The sequence below is a fragment of the Suricata suricatta genome, chromosome 12 (genome assembly GCF_006229205.1).
Source record: "Suricata suricatta isolate VVHF042 chromosome 12, meerkat_22Aug2017_6uvM2_HiC, whole genome shotgun sequence".
Classification (NCBI taxonomy): domain Eukaryota; kingdom Metazoa; phylum Chordata; class Mammalia; order Carnivora; family Herpestidae; genus Suricata; species Suricata suricatta.
This window is the reverse complement of record NC_043711.1, coordinates 94,652,508-94,664,351: the sequence shown is the minus strand read 5'-3', so window position 1 is coordinate 94,664,351 and position 11,844 is coordinate 94,652,508. Positions and strand designations below refer to the sequence as shown.

The window sequence follows — 11,844 nt, the reverse complement described above, 5'->3', positions numbered from 1 at the left end:
TAGGCCGCGGTGGGCCCGCGCGCCTGGCCTTCTTCCCCCGGCCTCTGTCCCGCCCGCGGGGCCTTCCTGGAGGAGGCGGGTCCTCCCGCGCCCCCCGTCTCGGGGCGCCCGGCGGCCTGGACCCCAGACGCCCCAGCTCCTCCACCGCTTGCTGGGGCCAGAAACAGGTGCCACGCCGCCTTTCCTCGTTCTTCCTCGCGCGCGGGGATGCCGAAGTTATTCTTGGGGGGGGGGGAGCGTGGGGGGGGGGCTCCCCGCTTCAAGTCCCTGAGCGTCTAAATCTCCCCAGCCGGATCTGGAGCGTAGCGGTTACGAGAACAGCCCAGGTGTCCCGACACGGGTACAAATCCCAGCGCTACTCCCTTTAGCAGGTCACTTAAACTCTTTTGTGTCTTGGTTGGAAAAAAGGGGCTAATGCAGTTCCTGCCTCGTAACGCTGTTAAGGTTCCGTGAAATGGGGCGTATGAAGCGCTTATCAGAGTGCCAGACCCACAGCGTGTCCCAATAAACCGTCTGCATAATTTATTAGCGTGATATTAAGGTATAACTTAATGGGTAAAGTGGAAAGAAGCTGACCTACCTACCCGCTTGGATTTTCCTTGAGGCAGAAAGGTTTAGCGTGCCCACCGCCAGCGCCCGGGCTTTGTTTTGGGTTCTTAACATCCAAAAGGGGCGAACGTTTAATTCGTTTAATTGGGACACTCCGTGAGCCGGCAGTCAGTAAATGATGCTGTTATTTCCATCTCCTCCGCCGAGCCAACTGCGAGATTTCATCAGTTCCCTCAGTATGAGCAACCTGTCCATTTTTCCTGCTATCCTCCGGCTTCTTGTCATTTCATTTCTGGGAAAGTTGCTGGCCGAAGCTTTCCTTGAGTTCAGCAGCCCTTTCCGGAGCATTTGCTCAGTGTCGGGCTCTGGAGGCGGCGGTGGATGAAGCTGGAAAAAAGATGTCTGTCCTTTATTGCGCTCCTTCTCTAACTTCTAACTTTTTTTTCACTTCAGCTTGGCTTTTTTTTTTTTTTTTTCTTCCCTCCGTCCCTGTTGGCCGACTTTTTTTTTTAAGCCCTTGCCCCACCTCCGTCTTGCAGTATTGCTTATGTGGAAGTTTTCTTCTTTTCCTGCGAAGATGTGTGCTTCAGTCTGTTCTGCCTCTGTTCTCTGGCTATGGGGACGTTTCTAAGGTCACTCTTCCCTTCTGCTTGTAGCTTTAATTGTTTAGAGGGTGGTGGAAAGAGCGTTGATTGGGGTTTTTGATTGATTTTGGCCTTTGAGGAATCTGTGTGTGCCTACCAAATATAAATTACTTTGCTGCTTGTTGAAGTAAAAACTAAAAACACAGTTGGGTTGTAGAGGGAGCGGGTTACGTCTTTCTGGTGACCGGTGGGATTTTTAACCCAGCAATTTTAAAGATATTAGTTTGTTTTAATTCTTTACGTAGTTGTAATGTGTGCCTTTCATTAAAGGATTTGTGACTCATAGTGGTTCAGATTTACAAAAAAGTAGAGAGTGTATCTGCTCTACTGAAAGATCCTCCTGTATCATAGGTTTATTTTAGGTGGTAAATTTTTCCTTACCGAATTAAAGACTGTTTTGATTTACACCTGTCTCTCAGTAACATGTGATGCAAAGTGGCCTCTCTGTCGTTGACATTTTCCTATAATTTTCCAACAGTCATTTCTGGTTTAAAATATTTGTTTGGATGACTCTTTAAAAACACCTAAGAAACAGCTGTACAAGGGCATCTGGGTAGCTCACTTGGTTAAGCATTGGACTCTTGATTTCAGCTCAGGTCTTGATCTCAGAGTTATGAGTTCAAGCCCCACGATGGGCTCTGTGCTGGGTGTGAAGCCTGCTTTAAAAAAGAAGAAAGCAAGAGGAATATCTGTACAAGTATGTCTTCTGCCACGTCTGAAATTGTAGTGTTGGGGAAATGATATTTTAATGTTGTTTAATATCATAATATTGATAACTTTTTAATGTTTATTTTATTTTTGAGAGAGAGAGAGAGAGAGATAACAACCGGGCGGGGGGTGGGGTGGAGGGGCAGAGAGAGAGGAAGACACAGAATCTAAAGCAGGCTCCAGGCTCTGAGCTCAGCACAGAGCCTGACATGGGGCTCAAACTCATGAACCGTGAGATCATGAACTGAGCCAAAGTCAGTTTACCGACTGAACCACGCAGGCACCCCATAACCTTGTTTAAACAACTTTTTATTATGGAAAACATGCAAAAGTTGGATAACTATAGAGAATCTCTGTATATTGGTCACTTAGCTTTTTAACCTTGTGTAAACAATTTTTTATTATGGAAAACATGCAAAAGTTGGATAACTAGAGAATCCCCATGTATTGGTCGCTTAGCTTTGACAATAATTAACTTGTAGCCAAGGTCATATTGTTTCATGTAGTACTTCCTCCCCCAAACTAGATTATTTTGAAACAAATCCTAAATATCATAGAATTTCACCAGATTGCCCCAGACTGTTAATCTGTCACAGAATTTATTTTTAGTGAAATCATAGTTCTCATTTTGTTTATTGGACTTCTCATCTTTGTTTACACATGGTTATCATACAGCAGAACCAGATTAGCGCTTGGTTCAGTGCTTATCCCACTCAAAGTCATGTCCAAAATACTGCCTTGCTTCTTTGTGTACAAAAGCAACAGGTTTTTTTTTGTTTTTTGTTTTTTTTGCCTTTTTTTTTTAATAGTTTATTGCCAGGTTGGTTTCCAACTTGAGCTATAATGGCTATCATTAAAAAGGAGTCAGAAATAGATATCTTAAACCTGTTTTCCTGGAGACCTGTTAAACCACTTTTAATGGAGAATAACCTTGTGTCATAAACTACAGTTAATAATTCATAATTAAACTTTCAAAGTTTCTTTACCGTTGCCTACATATGCTGCTGTCCCCTCAAGTTAAGAATTAAACAGAGGGTATTTGATTTGCAGACTCTCTTGTAGAATCATTTTTAGTAAGTATGAATGAATTTCAGCATAGATGGTCAGTCACGTTTTTTCTTTCTTGTCTGAAAAGAGATTTTTTCCTAGAATGGAAGTTGACAGGAATATTGTGTTTGTAGTCATTACTTAATTTTCACATTTATGGTCAGTTTTTAGACCCGTAATGTTGTAATTTCAATTGTGTGTGCTTTTGAGCATGAGCAGATGTAGTGAAAGTGGATGTTAGGTTTTGCTTATTACAATCTGGGAGATGGAGAGGGATAATGAATAGCTCTTAAAATTAACTTAGGGAAAAAATAATTTGGTATCTAGGAAAGGGCACAAAATGTACTTTATTTTTAAAAAGTGCTGAGTGCTTCCCAGGAGGCTTAAAGTAAAACTTTAAAGTATTTGGAATTGTTACCATAAATACAGTTTGTTCAGACTTAAATTGCTCTCTTTTAAGATTTAGCCAGAAAACCCATTTATATACAGATTATTTTAAGTTTAGAAATGAGCATGACTCATAGCACTTTCTCCCCTCATTTCTGAAGTCTAACCCATTAACATTATTCTGAGTGTAATCTTCACACGGTGGCCTATACTGTGCTGCTTCGTCCAGTCACCCCCACCCCAGTACGACGACGAAGATCATTAATCTAGGAGTCCAGAGTGGCTCTCCGCTTACAGGGCAACTTTCTCTCTTGCTCTTACTGGATGGAGTGAAAGTGAAATTCACCAGCATAAAAACGAAACTTTCATGAAAAAGATGTCTTTTTGTTGGATATCATGAGTCAATTCCAGGGACCTTGTTTTTATGAGCCTTCAAACCGGATCATCTTATTTGCTGTCATACTCAGCGACACAGACTTGCTTGGTATGTGGAAATGTGAATTCTTCCCTCTCAAATGAGAACTTTTGGCGTTGCTTTCTTTCTCAGTGGGACTCTGGAGGCTTCAGAATGTTTAGAGAAGTTTATGACAGATTTTGTTTCACGCTAGACCTTTTGCTTCACACTAAACCCATAAAATCTCGTTTTAAATTTTAAACTTTTGGTGACAGAGACATTTGTGGCTAAAATGCTTCTGGTGTAATTTTCTACATGAGCTTTTCCTTAAATAAAATCTCATTAAAATCCAGGTTTAACATTTATGCTGTTCCAAGAAGTATAATTTACGAATTAGAGATTGAACTAGAAGACATGTTACTCACTATCCTTATTTTTCCCCACCATGTTGTTATGAACATTTTCAAACATATAACATTTAAAGAACATGAGTGTACATCTCTATATCTACCACCTGCTTTCTGCCATTGACATTTTCCTATACTTGTTTTATCACATCTGTCTCTTTGAATCACTAATCCTTTTTATTTTTCTTTTTTAAAAGTTTTTGTTTTTTAATTTTTTTAAACTTTTATTTGTTTAATCTCTGCACCCAACGTGGGACTCAAACTCATGACCCCCAAGAACAAGAGTTGCAGCAAGCTCTTCTGACTCAGCCAGCCAGGCACCCCCCACCCCGCATGTTATTTTTCAGTACATTTTTTTTAATGTTTTTTAAAATTTATTTGAGAGAGAGAGCGAGCATGCGCGTGCACGCAAATGAGCAGGGGAGGGGTAGAGAGAGGGAGAGAGAGAATCCCAAGCAGGCTGTGTGCTGTCAGCAGAGCCGGACCTGGCACGGGGCTCAGTCCCATGACTGTGAGATCTTGACCTGACCTGAAATCCAGAGAATGGACGCTTTACCAACTGAGCCCCCCAGGCCCCCACTGCAGGTAATTTTAAATCAAGGCGGCTCTATCAGGTGTTCCTAGATCTGGAAAAGCCGTGAGCTTTGTTGATATTTGTTTCCAATTTTGCTCTGACTCCAGAACTTTGTGCTTTTTTGAAGAAATGTTTAATAAATTTTTGCACCAGTGTGTCCTTATCTATAAATCAATTATTACTAATCTTGAATAATGTTGACCTCATCCTTTTTTCTTACCTACTATAGAGAATAGGATTACAAATATTTAGCTGTGTTGATCGTAACAAATGCCACTAGCTGGACGACTTGGGTTATCTGTTGCTCTAAACTAGGAAATCTAAACCAAAAAATATTATTATTAAAAATTGGTAAAATGGGGAAATTACTGTAAAGAGCCTAATTTTTAGAATATGTACATCCCCATAGTAGTGAATAAGGTTGATGTGAAAGTAATTTATGTCACTGGATAAGAGGAGGTAGAGACAGGGGTGCCTGGGTGGCTCAGTCGGTTCAGTGTCTCACTTCTGGCTCAGGTCATGATCTCATGGTTCATGGGTTTGAGCCCAGGCGTCAGGCTCTGGGCTGCCAGCTCAGAGCCTGGAGCCTGCTTTGGAGTCTGTGTCTCTCCCTCTCTCTCTGACCCTCCCCTGCTCACACTGTCTCTCTCTCAAAAATAAAAAATAAAACATTAAAAAAAAAAAAAGATAGAGACAAATTCTCCATAGACTTTATTACACATGTTCCTTTATTTGTCAAAGGACTATACTCAGGGGGTTCCTTCAAAGTATATTTACTGAAAGCAAAAGTGGGAAAATCTATCCAAGAAAGTATTTGCTTTCGATTAAAAATTGTCTTCTAAATATTAAATTTGTAGCCCATCTGCTTCTGTTTAATCTGGAATCTAATTTGGGGGAGTAGTATGATGATTTTGTGAGTTTATAACAGTAATGGAACCAACCCAGGCTATTTTTTTTTTTTATAATACAGAGGTCATAATTGTTCTAGAAGATCTTTGTTATGTCTACCAGACGACAAAGTGTAAAAAATATCTGTTGAGGTGCCATGGGGTCTTTGCTTTAAATGAAAATGATTGTTCATTAGATTGTCTCTATATTTGATGTAGCTTTCGAACGGGTTGCCCAGTGAGTGGGTTGATTTTAGTCAGCATGTTCTCTGTTCCCATTTAAAATGTTTTTACAAGTGGTGTGTAGCTATAAGCTTATATTTATAGATGTTTATGTGGCTGAGGACAGGATTAGTAAATTTGCTGGATAATAATACTTGCTACTATTTATTGAACTCTTAACCATGTGCTAGGTAGGTTAGGATTACAGGATGAGGGTTACTTGATGCAGGAAAGGAATCCGAAGGGTCAGATTGAATTTATCTAATAATATAAAAAGCTGCTGTTCATCAGGCTCTTCCTTTGTGCTAAGAGTTGAAGTAGACACTTTATGTTGTATTTCTGATCCTTGAGGATGTCTCTGCAGACATTGGTTCACAGCGGCTGAGGGTACTGAGCCCTGTCTAGGAGGCCGAGTAACTCTAGTGGGATCCTGAGCGCTATGCATCGGACCGCCCCTCTTCGGCTCTAGTTATGCTCAGGTGCTTTTTGTTTAGGGTGATTTTTTTTTTTTCCTGTGTGTCACCAGTGCTTTACCATAGCTATGATGATTTTTGTTCACCAGAACTCAGACCAATTTGACAAGAGTCTCTATCAGTAATACTCAGTTTTGAAAATGAACCTATTCATCATTCCCTTGAAATAGTTTGAAGGCTTACAGTTTACTTTTGTTTGTTGTGATAGATTACTACAGTCAAACTAAAACTTTGAAGGTGAATCAGAGTTTGTGGGGTTGGAGGATCTTAGAAGTAAATGAATGGGGAGGACGATGTTTCATTAACCTATAGGAGGCTCTCCCCTAACTTATTGCTATTATCATTCATGAAGTTTGCTAAAAATGATTTATGAACTGTAGATAAGGTTGTTAAGAAAATCAGTTTTTTTATGTTTATTTTTATTTTATTTTATTTTTTATTTTTATGAACGTTTGTTTATTTATTGAGAGACAGAGAGAGACAGAGCATGGTCATGGGAGTGGCAGAGAGAGGGGAAGACAAGAATCTGAAGCAGGCTCCAGGCTCTGAGCTGTCAGCTGGGCTTGAACCCACAGGCTGTGAGATCGTGACCTGAGCTGAAGCGGGATGCTCAATCGACTGAACCACCCAGGCGCCCCTCATGCTTATTTATTTTGAGAGAGAGAGAGAGAGCGAGCGAGCGAGCGAGGGCGCGTGCGCGCAAGCGAGCAGGGGAGGGGCAGAGAGGGGGAGAGAGAATCCCATGCAAGCTCTGTGGGGCTCCATCTCACAAACTGAACTGCAAGATCATGACCTGAGCCAAAACCAAGAGTCGGGATGCTTAACCAACTGAGCCACCTGGGCACCCTGAACATTATTTTCTTTAAAATCATAATATTCCACTTTATTGGATATGAGTTAACTAAACTTCCAATTAACTTTATAGGGCTGCCTCCTAGCCATTTCTAACATCCATTTCCTTGCTGATGGTATTGGGAGTATTTCATGTAACTTTCTGGTATTGAACTGCTTTTCTTTGAATTGCTTATTTCCTTGAAAAAGAAGCCTCTGGTTCTCCACCCAGGCAGTAGCCCTTAGGGCTACTTTTAAAAGTCTACCTCAATGAAATGAAACCTGTCCTTTGGATTTGGGGTTTTCATGGGATGCTGTGTGAGTTTCCATGGTGTGTTTCAGCCTCACCTCGGTGACCATGTAGGCTGTAATGACATACGTGTGCCTCATTAATCATGAAAATGTGTTGGAAATGTGTCTTCTCTGGGGATGAAGTGAGCACATGTTCCTTCTTAAATTGTCTATATTGGCTCCCCTCAGGCATGAGCTTTTTTTTTTTAAAAAAAATTTTTTTATGTCTTTTATTTATTTTTGAGAGACAGAGAGAGACAGCGCGAGCAGGGGAGGGTCAGAGAGAGAGGGAGACATAGAATCCGAAGCAGGCTCCGGGCTCTGAGCCAGCTGTCAGCACAGAGCCCGACGCGAGGCTCGAACTCACGAACTGTGAGATCATGACCCCGAGCCAAAGCCGGCCGCCCAACCGACTGAGCCACCCAGGCGCCCCACGAGCTTTTTGATTTAACTAGATCTTGTCTGATTTTCTCACAGTTTTGCTTTTTGAAGTCCATGCTTTCTGTAGATTAAAATTAACTGAGGCATGAATTTTCTACCCTTGCAGATTCCACCCTGATACAAACAGGTCCATTGTCTGCTGATGCCATTGTGATTTTGTACAAAATGCTAGGCAGTCCTTTCCTCTGTCAGAAAGAAGATAATTTATATGTACTGATAAGTCTGATTATGCCTGGAGGCTTATGTTCTTTGTTGCACAATTTAACCCACCTGCTCATTGAAGCTCTGTGATCCTTCACCTAGATGGCAGTCAGATAGAGTTAGGTAAATAAGTTCCGTTTTGGTTTGTAGTATAGTGAGCCTTTACTGTCTGGAACATTCAGAGTATGGCTACTGCTGGGGACTCACTTTCTGTTAACAGATGCTACCTGTTTAAGCACCAAACATAAAAAAAAGAATAAAGTAAATTGGGGGGGAGGGGGTAAGGTTCTTTCTAATTTTGCTTTTTTCCCTTAAATATTGAAATTTTTTTTCTTTTTAGAAATATTTTTTAAAATGTTTTATTTAGAGAGCGCACGCTCTTGAGAGAGGAGGGGACAGGGGACTCCCAAGTGGCACAGAGCCCAATGCAGGGCTTGATCTCACAATTGAGAGATCATTACCTGAGCCAGAGTCAAATACTTAGCCAACTGAGCCACCCAGGTGCCCCAGTAATGTGTTTCGAGTGGGACTTATGTCATTTTAAAATATCAGTTACAGTGTACCTTAAGAAAGTGAGATGTTTAACAGCTAACTTTGGCATGGAATATCATACTTTACAAGTATTTCACCTTCATTATCAGTTAATCCACCCAAGAAGTACATAGTTACTATTTTATTAATCATATGAAATTGGAGGTGGTAACCCCATTTAATATATTAAAAGGTTGAAGTCTCTTACCCTATTAAATGAAGCATTTATCGTCCAACTGAGCACCAGAGTCGGGACCCAAACTCAGATCTCCAGCCTAGAGTTTCCTTCCACCATATGAAACAACCCAGTGCTAACTGGTTTGCCCTCATCCTAAATCAGCATTTGCAGCTAACAGGTCTTTGTGTTCTTATGTGTCTTCTTTAGTTAGGAAGGGATGTGTTTATTATAAATGATTTGTTATTACAAGTTAAAGTGCCACTGTGAATTATTTATTTAAGTTCGTGTTAGGTTCAAGGTTGTTCCTGTACAAACGTGAATTCTACAAGGGCAGGGACTATATCGTATTTGTGCACTCTTTTCTCCCCAGTGCCTAGAATACTGCCTGCAAATAGGTGTTCAGTAATTGTTGAATGAATAAAGCGATGAACGTAATTCACTGGTTTGCATGCTGGTGCGTGTTCTGGAGTGGGGGAGGAACTCGGGCTTAACCCCAGTCCGTCTTCTCTACCACTGCTTGGAGAGAGTAAGTGCTGTGTGGGTACACTGGTAATAATCATGGTAGTTTGGGATTATCATTTGAAAATGGTTGGGGGATTTCAAAAACTGAGTTTGCCCACGGGAGCCTGAACGTGTATGAGTGTGGGCTAGTGTTGTATAAGGGTGTCTGCACGCTGCTGTATCTCTCTCCCCTCCTCCTCTTTTCCTGGTTGTAAATTGTTGGTGATGGTTTCTTACTGTTGTCGTGATGTCTGATTCTAGCAGCTCCCGTTTTCCATTCTTATTTATTTTATTCTAATTTTTCAAATTTCTGGGTTGGGCTAGAAAGCTTAGATACCCAAACCTAACCTTAGTGGTTCAGCACAGATAGACTTGAACTAAGGGGGAAGCCCCCAGGAGTAAAAGACATGGGCTCTCCAAGGTGATCTTAGCTCTTTCTTTGGGCTGCTCAGAAGCCTTTTTCAGTTTCCGTTAATGCTGGTCTTGTGAGTGGGTGAGATTGTGGAGCAACAGGATTCCAGATTGTCAAGTGGTTGTAAATAGTGCACTATTTAAAAAAGAACCTGAACTGTTAAAATGATGTAAAACAAAGTAGAGTTTATTTTATTTCTGAAGTTTTGGACAATGAACAGGTACTTCCATCCTCTGTTAAGCCCCAGTAGCAGTGAGGAATTGAAATGAATGAAATTACTTAACGTTGTAAAAATGCAAAAGGCATCTCAAGGTAAGGAATTTTCTTTGTTACTGACTACAGTTGGCCCTTGAACAACATGGGTTTGAGCTGCATGTGCCCATTTATATGTGGATTTCTTTTGATAAGTACAATACGGTATTGTATATGTATTTTTTCTCTTCATGATTTTGTTAATATCTTCTTTTCTCTAGCTTTATTGGAAGAATACTGTATAGAATACATACACAAAATATATGTTAACCGACTCTAGGTTGTCATAAGACTTCTGGTCAGCAGTTAGGCTATTAGTGAGTAAGTCTTTGGGGAGTGAAAAGTTCTGTGTGAATTTCCACTGTGTGTGGGGGGGTGGTACTCCTAACTCTCTTGTTCAAGGGTCCCCTGTACTACCCTTTGAAAAGGAAGATGCCTGTAGCTAAATCAGACCTGAGAGATTGAGAATTAAACTCTTATGTCACCTCAAATCCAGTTCTAAAGAATGATTATGGTTTGGAATTATTAGAGCTAATGTGCTTTCTGTTTAGCAACTTAATATAAGAATATTTATGTACAAAGTGCCTTTTTTGTAAAGTTTCCCATGCAGTTGTATTTGCATCACTAAGCATATGGTAAGGATATTTATGAACAGAATATTTAGGCAGTAGTTTAAAAAAATCCATGTTTAAAAATCAGGCTTGTGTGATCAGACAGTATGTGATGTTCAGTTTCTTTCTTTAAAATTAGTTTTGAGGTGTTGACGGCTCTCTTGTGGTTGTGGCCCCACAAGGCACCCTGCGCCCAGCTGGCGGTCGTGGCTCTCCCGGGTGCTGGGGTGCGCCGCTTCGGGCCGTAACGTCATGCTGTCAGGAACTTCCCTACGTGTAAATTTCAGGTTTCCCCTACAACTTGAACAGTGTGTATCTTCATTTCCAGAAATGATCTATTCTAGTAAATTATTATCGTTTCTTATTTTCTAGGAGTTTCCTAACCATATAACCTCTCAGAACTGAACCAACACAGCGTTATTCCTGGAGCACCTCTTTTTAAGGTACACGTAAATTGACACTATAATTTCAGGCCTGTTTATAATCTAAGATTTTTGAACTCTTGTATGACTTGTGTGGAAAATAACTTCTTTTCTGGCTGTAATATTAGAGAAACAGAAGAAATTGCCGTTTGAATTTCTTTTTACTCTTGAGATTTAATTAGAAAGTAAATGCAGGGAAGGTTGCTGGCTAGAATGGAAAGCACTTTAGCTTGTACTGCCGTATACTTTAAATGAGATACTAAAGTTGACTACTAAAGCTGTCCTTTTTTTTAAACATTATTTATTTTGAAAGAGAGAGAGAGAGTGAGCGAGAGTGCCAGTAGGGAAAGGGCAGAGAGAGATGGGGAGAGAGAGAGAGAGAGAGAAAGAACCCCAAGCAGGGTCCATGCTGTCAGGACAGAGCCCAGTGTGGGGCTAGAACCCATAAACCATGAGATCATGACCTGACTGTAAGTAAAGAGTCAGACATTCAACTGACTGGGCCACCCAGACGCCCCCTAAAGTTGTCATTAAACATAACTTGGTTGGTGACATCCTGATTGTAGTGGCTTTTGTAGTTTGCCTTTGAATTTTCAGATTGTTTATGTAAAATTTGGTTTTCAAACTTGTGGAAAGAATCCAACATTGTTTTCTGTCATGAGATAGGGTTATGAATCAGGTTCCATTCGCCTCTGGCTGCTTGTGATCATCTTGACCGAAAAGGTCTTCCGGCTTCGTGTCCGGGCTCCGCGACATACACTGCCCGTCCGTACTTGCTTTTGTTTTTAGCGCTTCGCCTCTGAGTCTGAGAACACATCGTTATGCCGGGTCCTTGAACTAGTGATTAGTGGACAAGTTAGACCAGCTTTCCTTGGGAATGA

At 40.9% G+C, this 11,844-nt stretch overlaps 1 protein-coding gene across 1 annotated transcript in view; it reads left to right on the top strand.

The window, feature by feature from the left end:
* STAU1 (staufen double-stranded RNA binding protein 1) overlaps positions 1–11,844 on the top strand; it is a 55,877-nt gene that overhangs the window by 260 nt on the left and 43,773 nt on the right. The window contains exon 2 of the mRNA XM_029916351.1: positions 10,914–10,984. The gene's annotated coding sequence lies outside the window, so the exon portion shown is untranslated. The remainder of the gene's footprint in view (positions 1–10,913; positions 10,985–11,844) is intronic.